Here is a 14,668-nt window from a genome sequence, read left to right as displayed (position 1 = left end):
TCAATTTACTAAACAGGAAGTAACTGTTTCATATGAAATGGAAAGGTAAAGAAATAAAAACTTTAAATCCAATGTAGTTTACATACGCAAAAGAGTGTCCCACAAGGTTCAATATTAGGCTCAATTTCATTTACTGCATCTATTCAATTAAATGTCGCGATAGTAATAAGTACGAGTATAATAACTTACCCTTTGCAAATAAGCTTAAAGCCTTAAAGGTCTGTCACTGAACTATTGCAGTAACAGCTTAAGAAAAACTACAGCCATAAACTCACATCGCAATTTAAAATTGAAACCCAGTGAAACGTCAAACGTTATAGCTCAGCGTTGACGTCGTGACGTGAGAAATATGACTCCGTAAGGCCTGGCGCGCGATGGACGGCGTTGAGATATGACGCTCGTTCTTAACCGTGTGTAGCGGCACTTATACCTGTGTGTGTATATAATGTACAGCTTGCGTTGGAGTGTTGTGCTTTGTCGTAGTAACTTGTGAACATGGGAAGCCAAATATTTTGATTCACATAATGACAAAGGAAGGTCTGCCGTGTACTAATGCGAAAGTATCTCTGTCCGTTGAAAAAATGGTATGTCTCCCTAAATTGTCTTGATTACCTGTTTTTTTTTTACTCTTAGCCATTTTCGCTACCCGATAGGAATAAGGCTGATACAATTATATCCAACCGCCAAATCTTAGTATGTTTAGCTGGCTGTCAACGAAATAAAATAAGATCTCATTTATTAGGTATATCAATCAATAACTATACATAAATAACTAGAATAAAGGTTTCAGTGACAGTCTCAGTAAGCTTCACATATTACCCAGTACTTACACCATTTGCCGCCTATAAAAATGTGACCGTTTTTCGAATTCAAACATACAAACGAATATTTATTCAGCAAATAGGCCACAGGGGGACTTTTACATGTAAAAATTTTATAATCAATAAAAATAACAAAATACAGTTTCAATTATGGAATCAAAGAAGTATTAGATACTATATTAGAGATTTATACAAACTCTAAATGTCCAATTACAAAAAAAAAAACTATGATAAAAAATACAAACAACAAATACTAAAATAGTAAAAATAAGACAAGAACCTTCAAACGCCATTTTCCAACCTATTTAAAGCCTAGCCTAGGCCAAACGTCCCCAGCCAATCTTCGTCCGGAATCTTTAAACTCATTATCGAATAGCTCTCACTTTAACGAGGTTACGGCGTTATTGCGCTAGATGGCGCTGCCTTTGGAGTTTTAATCAGTTTTAGACAAGGTTTTTAAGGGATAATTTTAAAAGGTTATTACAGGTCAGTTAAGTATATATAAAGCCCATCTTGTGCGTAAGGTTTGGTGACACATTATTTGGAGAAAGCCTAAAGCCTTTTTTTGTAATAATTTATTTTTATTTTTCAAAACTTTATAGTTTTCAGATTTTTCCCTATATTTATAGTAAAAGACAATACTACTCGCCAAATTTCATAGTTCTAGGTCAACAGGGAGTACTCTATAAATTTTGATTCCCTTGAGAGTGCTGAAATTTACGTTTTTTGCGGCAAAAACGACCGTATCTTTTGTTTACGTTAACTTAGAAGTTTTCTTTTTTCACACCTTCGAGAGACTGTCGCCCTGAGTATATAATTTTAATTTCAACTAGATTCTTCCACGCGTTCCCGAGATAAACGGTTTTGACGGACTGGCAGACGGACGGACGGACAACGAAGTGATCCTATAAGGGTTCTGTTTTCTTCCTCAGGATTAAACATATCTGGTTATCAGTGTCAAATAACACTATAGTTTAATATCTTCATAAAGTGTTCTCATAACACAATTTTATTACATAAAGGTATTAAAAGTCAACAGAACCTCGATAAGAAAAGTACACATTAATTATCCAAAAAATGATAATTATCGCTATAAAGGGAATGTAACTTATCATATTAACTTTGCCCCCATGTCTTTAATATCCCATGGATGATACCAGAGGGCCTACCGCGAACCAGGTTCGACGTGTTGCCTCTCTATTGCACTTGTAAATTCGTAGCTAAGTGTGACAGGCAGGCAACACGTCGAACGTGGTTCGCGGTAGGCCCTCAGATGTGTGTGACTGATATAAAAAAACGTAAAAACACCAGGCGTCGAAATTCCCGGCCACTTCTAAAAAAATAAACAACCCGTAACATACTTTATCTTGCATCAATGAAAACATCCTCTATTATTAATTTACTCAAGCTTGCGTTACAAGAAAATATTAAATCCTTTTACCCATTCATTTACCTTTAACTCTCCTTAAACACTATAATGTTTTTAGAGAAGCAATGTTACCCCAAAGTATTAAAGTTTAAACTGAGCAAGAGCATAGTACCGAGATACGAGGTTGTCGAATTTTGGCGAAACGTGTACGCATAATGGAAAGGCTGGTAGATGATTATCGACAATTTCGCTGTTATTTATGGGATCTAGGGAGTGCGTATCGATAAAAGTTGCTATTATGCGCAGGAGTCGGTTCGGGGCACACTAGGAGAAACAGCGCAGATAAATGGATTACAATATGGTATTCTTCTACTAGTCAAATCAGCTTCTTTTTTAGAACTCTCAATACGATGTGCCGATGTGGAATTTATATGAAAACTGCTATAGTGACGTCACGAACAAATCACCTACTTTTTTAGTTCTATCCGATTTATTAAATTGAAATTTTGTCAAAAAAATATACTAGCTATATTTTTCTAATAATTATCTGGTGCTTTATTTCGTGCATGGTGTGAAATAATTTATTTTAAATATAGGAAACATTCCTAATGTATAAACATTACAAATTATCTTTATACGGTAAAAGAGATTGTGGCTTGTTTCATTTAAATTGGCTATGGATTTCACTTTTTGTCGCGTCAAAACACACATAATGAATTTGATTTGGTCCTATTGTTATAACCTAATTTTTACCCTTAACTTCATTTGTTTTATACGTATTTATGAAGTCATAACGTATTTATTATTTTTACTTTTATTGTCCGTTTGATAGATAGGTAACTGCTTCTACAGCCAAAATTAGCCATATTATGTTTGTTCGAAAATCTTAATAAATCGGCCAAAAGAGAGGTATGGGCATTGTGAATGTCATCTCGCTTTGTGTGGTAGGGCACAGCCAGTGGATGTCATTCCAGATCTAGAGCAGAGCCCAACTGGGGATGTACAGTCAACCAATTTGATTCCTATAGAACCATGCCATAATGACTTCTACGACATCGACAGTGCTTATTGAGTGATGCGTGTCAAGTATCTAGTAGTTAAAGCGACAAGGTTCTATAGTGGCCTAGGATTCAAATTGGTTGACTGTACCTCGACTTTACAGAAAACAGCAGCCAAATAACGCTAGACCCTACTCATAGTGTTGTGTTCCTGCCGGTGAGTAAGGTTGCCAGAGCTCAACGAGGGCTGGGGGGGGGGGGGCGGGTTTAGGGTCGGCAACGCGCATGTAACTCCTCTGGAGTTGCAAGCGTACATAGGCTACGGAGACTGCTTACCATCAGGCGGGCCGTATGCTTGTTTGCCACCGACGTAGTATAAAAAAAATGCACGAAAGTTTTAATAAAAGAATAGACAATTTTTTTTAATTAACATTTTTTTGACATTATTTTTGGTTATTTAACAGTTAATATCCTTTTTTATCTATAAATACTGCCACAGTAATCCACCATCTCCCTCCCAGTATACCCCCATCACTACCAACAACGCTCGCATTACACTTACATCGCCTTGTCCATTATTCCGACACGGCAAGGGTGCGTCTTATCCTTAATTACCGGTACCGGTTTACCGATTACCGGTGATTTACCGGTACTAGATAATTTCGTTTCCAATTAGCGGTCATAATGGGCTTTAAAAGTTTATTGATAGGATGAAGAGTTATGGAATGTAGTTAGCAATTGGTAATAGTTATGATCTAGCCACTAGCTTCACTTCTTATATTTCTGAGCTTCATACCTTTAAATCATTTGAAGAGAAAGCAAGCTGATTATTTCCAAGCTGCAGTATCACTTACCTGTAACAATGAAAACAAAAACATTAATTTAATTTATATACATACATATTTGAAGAAAGTACCTACTTTAAAAAATGGAACTGTTCTAATTGCCTAATTAGCAGGCAATAATTAATTTATAAAAGGCAGAAATCGGTGCTGTAACTACAGATTGAATTATGAGTTTCATTATCCATTCGTTTTATTGTAAGGTCAACCGCGGTAATATCTACTATTTATTTCTCAAATAGGATTGGTCGGGAGGACGCCCTCTATGTTACGTTTTACTACCAAGTAACTCAGGTTTTTATCACTAGATGGCGGGAACTATTTCCAATCACTTTGTTTAAAAGTAACTCAAATAGACGATATAGTTTCAAAGTATTCTGTACTGTATTTTATCCATACAAAATTATCGAGAACTCTACAAGATATTCAAATAGGCCGTCGTCACAAATCAACAAACATTTTTCCCCAGAATAAAACGCCGTAACTGTTTTAATCTCGTACAATAGTAATCGTCGATCGGTGCTCAATGGACACAAAGGCCGAATCTTCGCCTTTTGTTTTGCGCGGGAGTGATGCAAAGTTTGTTTGATTAAAATGTAAGAGGTAGGAAGGTTTAAGAGGCTTGACAAGGCACCTGTGAAATCGTCACTAACTTCTACTCGTATTAATTTGGTTCGAAAGCCTTCCAGGCGGCGTGGTCGGCGAGGATTTAGACCTTCGAAAATAATGCGCTGGTTGAGATGCCGCTAATACTTTTGTCCGCGCCTCGGTCATTCAACTCCCGTTTCTTGGTGAAAAAAGATGGCATACCAAAAATAAAATAGATAAAATAAAAGCCCTACACTCACCCCCGTGGCGCTTGTGCAGGTCTTCGGTTTATATTAACTGTAACTTTGTACCGATATTCCAATATTCCGCTTTATTCCACCTTCAGTATTTTCCGTCTTTTAAAATATTATTATAAACTTCACCAACTTCAAAAATCTTTCCTGTCAATAAATTTCTTCTGTGCTTACACATCAATCGCAAAATCAAGTCTCTCCAAATTTCTTCTTTTTATTTCCAATTTTAAACTCTGGTTGCAAAAGCGCATGCCCCAAACTTTCCCCGACCGAGATCTATATATCATAAAAATGGTGTGAATGAAAAGGATGACAAATATGTCAAACGAAACAATTTGATGCGTTCCGAAATATGATATTAAAAACTAAACATAATTTTTCTATAGTTGAGCTAGCTTACTTGCTTTGACTATAATTCCTTCGGCTAAAACCTAGTATCTAAACACTTTAGTTATTGTTTTTCTTTTGATTCGCGTTTAATTGAGACGCCCACCATTCTTCTTTGAGACTAATAAGTATCGCAAAAATACCATTTGAAGGGTTAAGTAACATATGAATGAACTAAATGATCAATTTTTTCATTCATTGTTTTTTGTGTTCTTTTTTTTAGTTTTAATGCAATATTATTTATTTATTTATTTAATCTTTATTGCACAATACATGAATGTACAAATGGCGGATTTAATGCCTTAAGGCATTCTCTACCAGTCAACCAATAATAAAACCAGTAATATTATCTAATTATACAGACAGTTGTAATCAACCAATCAGTCAAACCATATTACAGATTGCAGTTTTTTAGTACAAAGGCTTCGGATAGACAAAAAGACGGGCCGACGGACAATCAAATGGATTCGACGAAATTAGCGAAACCATATCATTTTAGCTACGATGTTACAAAAAACAGATAAACCTCTCAATGTCCAAACATCTCCCGTACTATAACAACATCAGTATCTCTCGCCTCGATCATCTGGATACCGATGCCAATCCCGATACCGGTACCGATATCAATACCGATATCAACAGTCAATACTGGACGACTGCTGTCACGCACCTGACGAGGTATGATACGTAGGAAAACAAAGCTAATAGAAAATATACTTTAAGATGAGTGAGTAGAATTCATTTTAGATTGGAAGGAAACGTTGAAAATATACTGTTTTTGTCGGATAAAAGAACAATGCCTGAGGTATAGATTTGAAAGATAAATCATACCTATTTAATTCGCTTCAGTGCAGTTTATTTGTTTTCATAGCATTTTAAAAGCTGCGTTAGACTCGGAACAAACTATCTTTGCATGGTATCTGCAATGACAAAGTGTGGCTATGCCACCATTAATTTCATGCTTTTATGGAAATATGACGTTTATAATGATACTCCTTCACTTTGTTCTGTTCAAGTCGGTGCATACACATACACATACACACACGCACCCACGCACACACACACACACACCACACACCACACACACACACACACACACACACACACACACACACACACACACACACACACACACACACACACACACACACAGTCACACATGTCGGTGTCAAAACTGTCAAAAGTGACGTTTTTTTTTTCCAAACAAAAACGTCACTTTCATCACTGACATATCTGACCTAATATTTGACATATCTTAAAGTTCGAATCGGACCGTATGTAATATCAATTAATAACAACAAATCATTATGTTGTCAGTATTGTTATACTACAGGACATAGATCTCAAAAAGTCTCCGCTTTCTTCGAGAAATCGTGAAACAAAGATACACAGAATCCCCACAAATTGAAAGCCTCCTCTTTCGATATTGCGAAGTTGAAGTACGTACCTTAAAACCATGTTTAAAAATCACCTCACCTTACTAATACCACAACACCAATAGAGCCATAGTGTCCATCAATCCCCACAAAGGACATAATACGCCGTAAATCGTTTAAAGCGAGAGCCTCCGAGTGGGACGGCTTTATGCAAGAAGCACTAGGATGGAGGTATGCAAGAACGCGGGACGGCATTATGCGTGCACGCCCACTGCGTATGCGCCGGCGTAAGTGCAAGTAAAGGGACATGCATACAGCGTGTGATACGACCATATTTTTTGACGACTGATCTAGCCTAGTTGGTAGTGAACCTGCCCTGTTGGTATGAAGCCGATGATCCTGGGTTCGAATCCCGGTAAGGGCATTTATTTATCTGATTAGCACAGATATTTGTTCCTGAGTCATGGATGTTTTCTATGTATTTAAATATTTGTATATTATATATGTCGTTGTCTGAGTACCCACAACACAAGCTTTCTTGAACTTACCGATGGGGCTGAGTCAATTTGTGTAAAATGTCATATAATATTATTTACCATTTATTTATACTAACGATAGTTAGTATAGGCCCCAACAAGCAAACTTTCATATGTTTATTAAATATGTCAGAATATAACAAGTGGCTCTATGTTAAAAGTGTTAATTAAGCACGCAAAACATTATTGCTTGAAAATTTCCAAAATTGATTACCAGGGATCGGACAAAAAGTGCGGATGACGTCAAACCACTTATAGGATGATTTCAAATAGTATTTTTGATTTTTATAAACAATTATCACTTATCATTTATCAACCTCTTTATTAAACGATATCGCCACTAGAAATGAGTAAGTACGTTTTTGACTGACACATTGTCAATCAGATGAACAATAAATTGACTTCGTTATTGTTTAGCTATTGTATCTTCACGATTATATTTAGCTAAAATTTATATTTACTAATGTATAAGAAAACGCTCTAAAATGTCATCTTTACTCGAATATTGTGGCAATCCCACAGACTTGTTCTAACTAATTTCAAATAATTATACCTTATGGTAACAAGTTTCGTGAAATTTATTTTATTCACTACATCACCCTACCACCTGTATTATTAATTCCATGGATTTATTTACGATTATTTTGTTACTTCATTAATACTGCTTTGTTACTACATGTCACACGGAAGTTTAAATACAAACTCAAACATCATCCTGTGTGCAAGATTACGTCATTTTTACGTCATCCGCACTTTTTGTCCGACCCCTGTTGATTACCTACGCCCTTTTAGGACTTAATTAAAATTATTTAAAATCGTTCAATAGCACTAAAACTTATGCGTTATTTAAATTTGTGGTCATAGAATTAAGTAGGAAAACAGAAATGTTTATATTTTTATTTGTTAACACAAATAAAACAAAAAATTAATACATATAAGAAAAAAATACAGAGAAGAAAGTGTACGGAAAATAAGAAGTGGTTCTAAGTGATATAATTCTGATTTCACTGTCATTTAGAATTACAGTTCGCGTAATTACTAATGGGGTCCAGTTATTGCCTATTTAATTTTTATTTAAGTCAAAGATTACCGTAAATACTGATATTAATAGCTAATTCTAACTATTCAAGTATATTTTACTGTAATTTAAACAACCTATCCTAACATAAAACAAATTTTATTGATCTCGTATTTGGTTGAGTATTTAAAGCATAGTAATATGTAGGGGGCCTAGCCAAGATGACAATTATTGATAGAAAACGCTTTGATTGACGTTTTCTTCAATTTATACTTCAATAATGTATGGAAATAGTCACGTGAGTTTTCGTAGCAATTTTTATTTTATTTTGGCGTTTGTCGAAGTACGATTGTCATCTTGGCTAGTCCCCCAGGTGCACAGATTGCACCTAGATTATTAACTCGTTAAAAGTGTAGGTCTAAAGAAGAATTTATATTTTATATTAAATTTTTAAAGAAGCGCTCGTAGCCTTGCGGTAAGAGTGTGCGACTTTCAATACGGAGGTCGCGGGTTCAAACCTTGGCTCGTAATTGATGTACGAAATATCATTTGATGAAGGAAAACATCGTGAGAAAACCGGGCTAATCCCAATAAGGCCTAGTTTACCCTCTAGGTTGGAAGGTCAGACGTCAGTTGCTTTCGTAAAAACTAGGGCCTTCGCCAATTCTGGAGATTAATTGCCAAGCGGACCCCAGGCTCCCATGAGCCGTGACAAAATGCCGGGACAACGCGAGGAAGGAGAAGGTATTTTTAAGGAATCATTTCTAGCTACAATAGTTGCTTAAGTCCTAATTGAAATGCTTTAAATTATCATAACAATGTTCATCACCAAATATTAATATACATACATCACACCTAAGACTAAGTACCACGCTTTCCAAACCCTTAGTTAATATCACTCATATTACAATACACCATCCCATTTAACCACGGGTAGTATATTTCAATTTTCACTGTCAAGGAGCCGTGATTGTGTGAAATGACACTTGACAGCTGTAAAGAATGCTGGTTAAGTGGGCGCTTGCATAAACCTGTCCAGTTTATGACGCATTTGACATAAATTGTGTGGAATCGGCGTTTAATAATGCCAGAAGGCTTCTTGTATGCAATTTTAAAGGAGATAGAAGCCCTTATACGGAATTATCTTTTCACGCTGTTTTTTTTTCTGTTGTACTATTTCAAGATAAAATAAAAACCTGAAGCTGGATTCAGATTTAACCAAGGCTCGGAAACCGGTTATATTTCCAAACCGTTACCATGTACTTAACGGAAACCCTTTTAAAAAAAAAACAGTTATTTTTAAAGCAGGTTTTAGGCGAACATTTTCATAAAGCTTTTCTCAAGTTAACCGGTTTAGAAAAATAAAAACCGGTTTCTTTCTATGCGGTGTCTTTATTTACGCGGCACACCACCAGGCCGGCCGGCCGTCTCTTCGCTCGTCGAATAAACCGGTTTATTTAGGTTACAAAAAAGTTCTTATCACTGCGTATGCTATCAAAATCGATGCAGACTTGTCTTGGTCTGATTCTATCTACCATATGTATATTTTATATTATTTACCTGGGTTGTTAATGTTACCACAAAATCACCTTTTCAGGAAATATTTAACAACTTAATCGAAAACCAATCCCAAATTGCTTCCAATAAATTTTATAAGTCCAAAATTACATGAGAAAAACCAATATAAATTCGTCAAATTTTAAAGGTTCTCCTAGTGACTCCATAAATACCTAAAACATAATTTTCGACACTTGGGAGGAATACAGGTGGACCAAATTAATTGTGACCTCCAATTGTGAGCACTTGTTGCAACTTTCAAGGTCAACCTGCTTTTGGGTCACACAAAGATGTTTCGTGAATGGAAGGGCTCGAGATTACCTCATGTAGACTCATCATTTTTACAAGCTTTCATTTAACTTGACATGTTCATGTAACTAACTTTTTTTCAAAATCTTGCAAATCATTCTTCAACCACTCCCGTTGTCTGTCTGTAATCAAATCTTGCTAGTTAAACTTGACCCACTTCCGGTTTCCGATGAAGCTGAAAATTTGCATATGTAAGTCGGGTGACAAATACAATACCATCGCGCTGATCTGATGATGGAGGCAGGAGGTGGCCATAGGAACTCTGTGATGAAACAACGCAACCTAATTGTGTTTGGGGTTTTTAGAATCGTCTCGATGAGTATTAGTTACCCGTGGTAAGAAAAGCACAGTCAGCGACAAAAGCTTGTACCAAAAATTAAATTTTCGTACTATCTAAATGCGAATTGTTGATAGAAAACGCACATCGAAACTGATATAATGTACGGAAATGATCACATGACTTTTACTTTCATCTGTCATCCCGATAATCTTTTAAATCCGTCGCATATTTTCTTTTCAATCAGGGAAAATAACATAAGTTAAACGCATTTCTACGCTGAGAAATCCCACAGACAAGCAGTCACAGGCCTCTCAGAAATTTTGTGAACGTTTATTTATTTAAACTATATTGCACAATATAACTAAGCACAAATGGCGACCTTAATGCCTTAAGGCATACTCTACCAGTCAACCATGGGGCAAAACAGAAATTCTCGAATGTGGTGTGTGGTGGTGTGTGGATGAATGTGGGAATGTGGGTGTGTGTGAACATTATGCTTTATCTAGTGAGTAAAAGATCAGTGCCAATGCAGAATCTCGCAGAACCCTACAATCAAGAGCCATCGTGCGTGCGCGCATGATGAGCGGGCGGCGCAGACAAGTGGTATTACTGATATTAACATCCGGGACGTGTGGATTTTGGCAGTTAAAGCTATTTTTTTACATTTGCAAAATACTAAGTAAAAAAATGGCATACATTTGCAAATGTCCCGAACTTGAGTATTTTTTTCTTTATTATCCACGGCACAACTTGGTTATAAGTACGGTCATTTAGTTCGTGTCATCCAGGATGACACGCAAATTTGTCAAATCTAACCTTTAATGACATGGCAATAAGAGTCAAGGCGCCTACTTTTCTTTCCACAGGCAACTCATACTCGACGAGACAATTCTAACAATCTTAAACACAATTAGGTTACGTTGTTTTATCACAGAGTTCCCATAGCCACCTCCTGTCTCCATCATCAGATCAGTTCTATGGTACCATAATATTATGTTTATGTTGTTAAAGATAAAGATAGTTTATTATTCAAATAGGCATATTACAATGCGCTAATGAACGTCAAATAAAGCTACGCCGGCTCTAACCCTACACCTCTGACCCGAGAAGATTTAAATCCCCCCTCAATTGGAGGAGGGTATCCCAATATGGACCGACAAGAAACTCAGCGGGACACATACATAATTAACATGTGTTTGCCTTGTTCATTCATGTATTTGTGTATTCATAGTCATAAGGTATAATTAAACATATTATAGTAACTTATTTATTTAAAAATTTTACTTCGATCAAAAGTTACGGTTTTTTGTTTATTTCTCACCTTGACGCTTTTTTGTTTTGCCTTATGGTTGACTGGTAGATAATGCCTATACACATTAAGTCCACCTGTTGTACTTTTTTGATGTGCAATAAAGTTTAAAATAAATTAATATTGCTGCGCCGGTGCCCTGGTGCGCCGGGTGCGGGCCAGCCCCAACCCAATCCTGCGCTCGATTGCCGAGAGATTTGACTGCCCATATTTGAGGCATTGTGATGACATGCATGTTTCTAGAAGTACCTATTATGTCTAATCACTAAGTAGGTGCTTCTAGAAACATAGCTGTCTTAGTAATTATTTAGAGATAAGTTTGTACATATTAACATAGCTGTAAGTGCATACTAACATACTTATGAGTCTAAAGTTACTTGAAATAAATGATTAATTAAAATTAAAATTAAAAAATTAAATTGTATGTAAGTCGGGTGAAGTACATACACATCAGCTTCATCGGAAACCGGGAAATGTGTCAAATTTAACTTGCGATATTTGGTTACAGACAGGTGAAACTAAATACAAGCTTGCAAAAAAAAGTTCAAGCAACCATAAATTTCGTGTTCAATAATTGGCCAGATCTCAGATCACTCTCTAGCTAGGTACTAAGTTGCAGATCTAGACCCAACCTAAGCCATCACGTTTCTGCCGATCATTCTTATAATAAACCCTTATTCTGTATTCCAACCATTAAACAGTGAGCGAGCGTTTGCCTCAATCGAATCAATCGATGATGATGAGGTGTGCTTATTTATTTATTTATTTAATCTTTATTGCACATAACAAAACACACTGTACAATAGCCGAACTTAATGCCGTAAGGCATTCTCTACCAGTCAACCTTTAGGCAAAGCAGATAAGTTGTAGGCGGTGCAAAAACATGAGGTACAGTTGATACAATTGATACATGTACGAACACAATACATTCATAAGAAATACACAAACATAAACATACATGTATATAAATAATATTGATACAAATACATATACTTACATATACATACATATCAGAGCATCTTAACTGTACTGACATCAGAAGATGATAGAAAGATATTTTTGTGTTATAGATTTTTTTAAACGGTACAAGTCCCATAAGTAGACATGTAAGAATACTAGAATAAGGTACGATGGGGCTGGCATAATCATGTAACTGATTTAAGTCCCGAAATAATAAAGATAAAAAAAAACAATGCGGCCAGATCCGTCGGCGGAAAGTCCGTATACGGTTTTTTTACCATAGGACGTAGAGCCCATCTGCTTGAACTAAAATCAATCGTTGCTTTTTGGATGAGGTTGAAAATCGTGTTGGTCTAGGTACTATTTGAAAATGACACTCGGAATTTAATTACTTATAAAAATTCTTTCGACATAAAGGATTACTATTGTGCAAATATATATTGTATGTATATGTATCTATCCTTGTTTATCCATATATATGTATATATTTATGTACTCATAGTCATAAGGTATAATGAAACATACTATAGTATTTATTTAGAAATTTTATTTCGCTTAAAATTTACGGTTTTTTTTTTGTTTAATTCTCACTGCACCCACCTTGAAGTTTCTCTGTTTTGCCTTATGGTTGACTGGTAGAGAATGCCTATTGGCATTAAGTCCGCCTGTTGTACTCTTTTTTTATGTGCAATAAAGTTTAAAATAAATAAATAAATATATAAAGAAAACATCCTATGGAAATAGGCTTCAAGTTACTAAAATATTTACAGTGACATAATAAAATAATATGGAGTTGCAGGCGTACATAGGCTACGGAAACTGCTTACCATCAGGCGGGCCGTATGCTTGTTTGCCACCGACGTAGTATAAAAAAAAAAAAATATGGAAAAAACCTAGCAACAGTTATAAATACGACATTTACAATAAATCACCCGCCATTTACCACTTCATCGTTCATAATTTCTAATTATGGAGGTGTAAAAGGCCCCTAATGTAAACTAAAATAAGTAAATAAATAAATATTATAGGAAATTATTACACAAATTGCCAAAAATCCCACAGAAAGCTCAATAAGGCTCGTTTTGTGGGTATTTAGACAACGATATATATATATATATATAATATATTAATATTTACCAATACTTAAATACATAGAAAACACCCATGATTCATGAACAATATCCGTGCTCATCGCACGAGTAAATGGCCTTACCAGGATTTGAAGCGGGGACCATCGACTTCATAGGCAGGGCCACTAGGACAGGCCGGTTGTCAAATACCATCAGTCGTCAAATACAAATACTACCACTAATAAAATTTGGAGGTGTAAAGGGTCTCCAAGTACTGGTCTGGCATACGCAAAGGCAATAGCAAGCTTCAGATCTCAAATATCAAACTATGAGTTACTCCATTCGTGATAGTTCATTCTATCCCTTCAACATTGTTTACGATGTTTCGTCTCCTTCTATCGATGGGTGTTGGATAAGGACGTGAGATCACGCAAGTCGAGTGACGGTAAAAGTTCAGATACAGGACCTTTAATCTGGTTTGCTGATAGCGAAATGTCGATGCTAGAAATGTGTGAGAACGTGTGATTTCAGGTAAAAAGTCAATCTTTGTCTTTATACTGACTTAAAGATTAACGGCCCGATTCGAAGAATGATTAAGACACGTTTAAGATCTTGGAAAGATCTTTCAAAGATCGGTAACTAAACGACATGTCAAAATTGACGTTTATTTCGATTCCGCTGTGATCCCAATAAGATCTATCTACGATATTTCTAACGTCAAAGTGACATTGGTTGCCCGAATCGAGCTGCTTCTGTCAATTATACGACATATAAACGATATCAAATGAGAACTTATCTAAACCAGAACTTATCGTTATCGTATCTTATTCTTCGAATCGGGCCCAAAGATAGTTTATTTTCCAAGTAGGCATATTACAATGCGCTTATAAACGTTAAATAAAGCTACACCGGCTCTAACCCTACATGGCTGACCCGAGAAGATTTAAATCCCTCTTACTTATTGCACTTAGGTATGATTTTTAATTTATTTTTC

The 14,668-nt window shown here is 35.8% G+C and overlaps 1 protein-coding gene across 2 annotated transcripts in view; it reads right to left on the bottom strand.

Annotated features, from left to right (window-relative positions):
• LOC133520955 (protein tiptop) overlaps window positions 1-14,668 on the bottom strand; it is a 570,116-nt gene that overhangs the window by 330,047 nt on the left and 225,401 nt on the right. The window lies entirely within an intron of this gene.

Source organism: Cydia pomonella, chromosome 9 (genome assembly GCF_033807575.1).
Source record: "Cydia pomonella isolate Wapato2018A chromosome 9, ilCydPomo1, whole genome shotgun sequence".
Lineage (NCBI taxonomy): Eukaryota > Metazoa > Arthropoda > Insecta > Lepidoptera > Tortricidae > Cydia > Cydia pomonella.
This window is presented reverse-complemented; position numbering and strand designations above follow the sequence as displayed.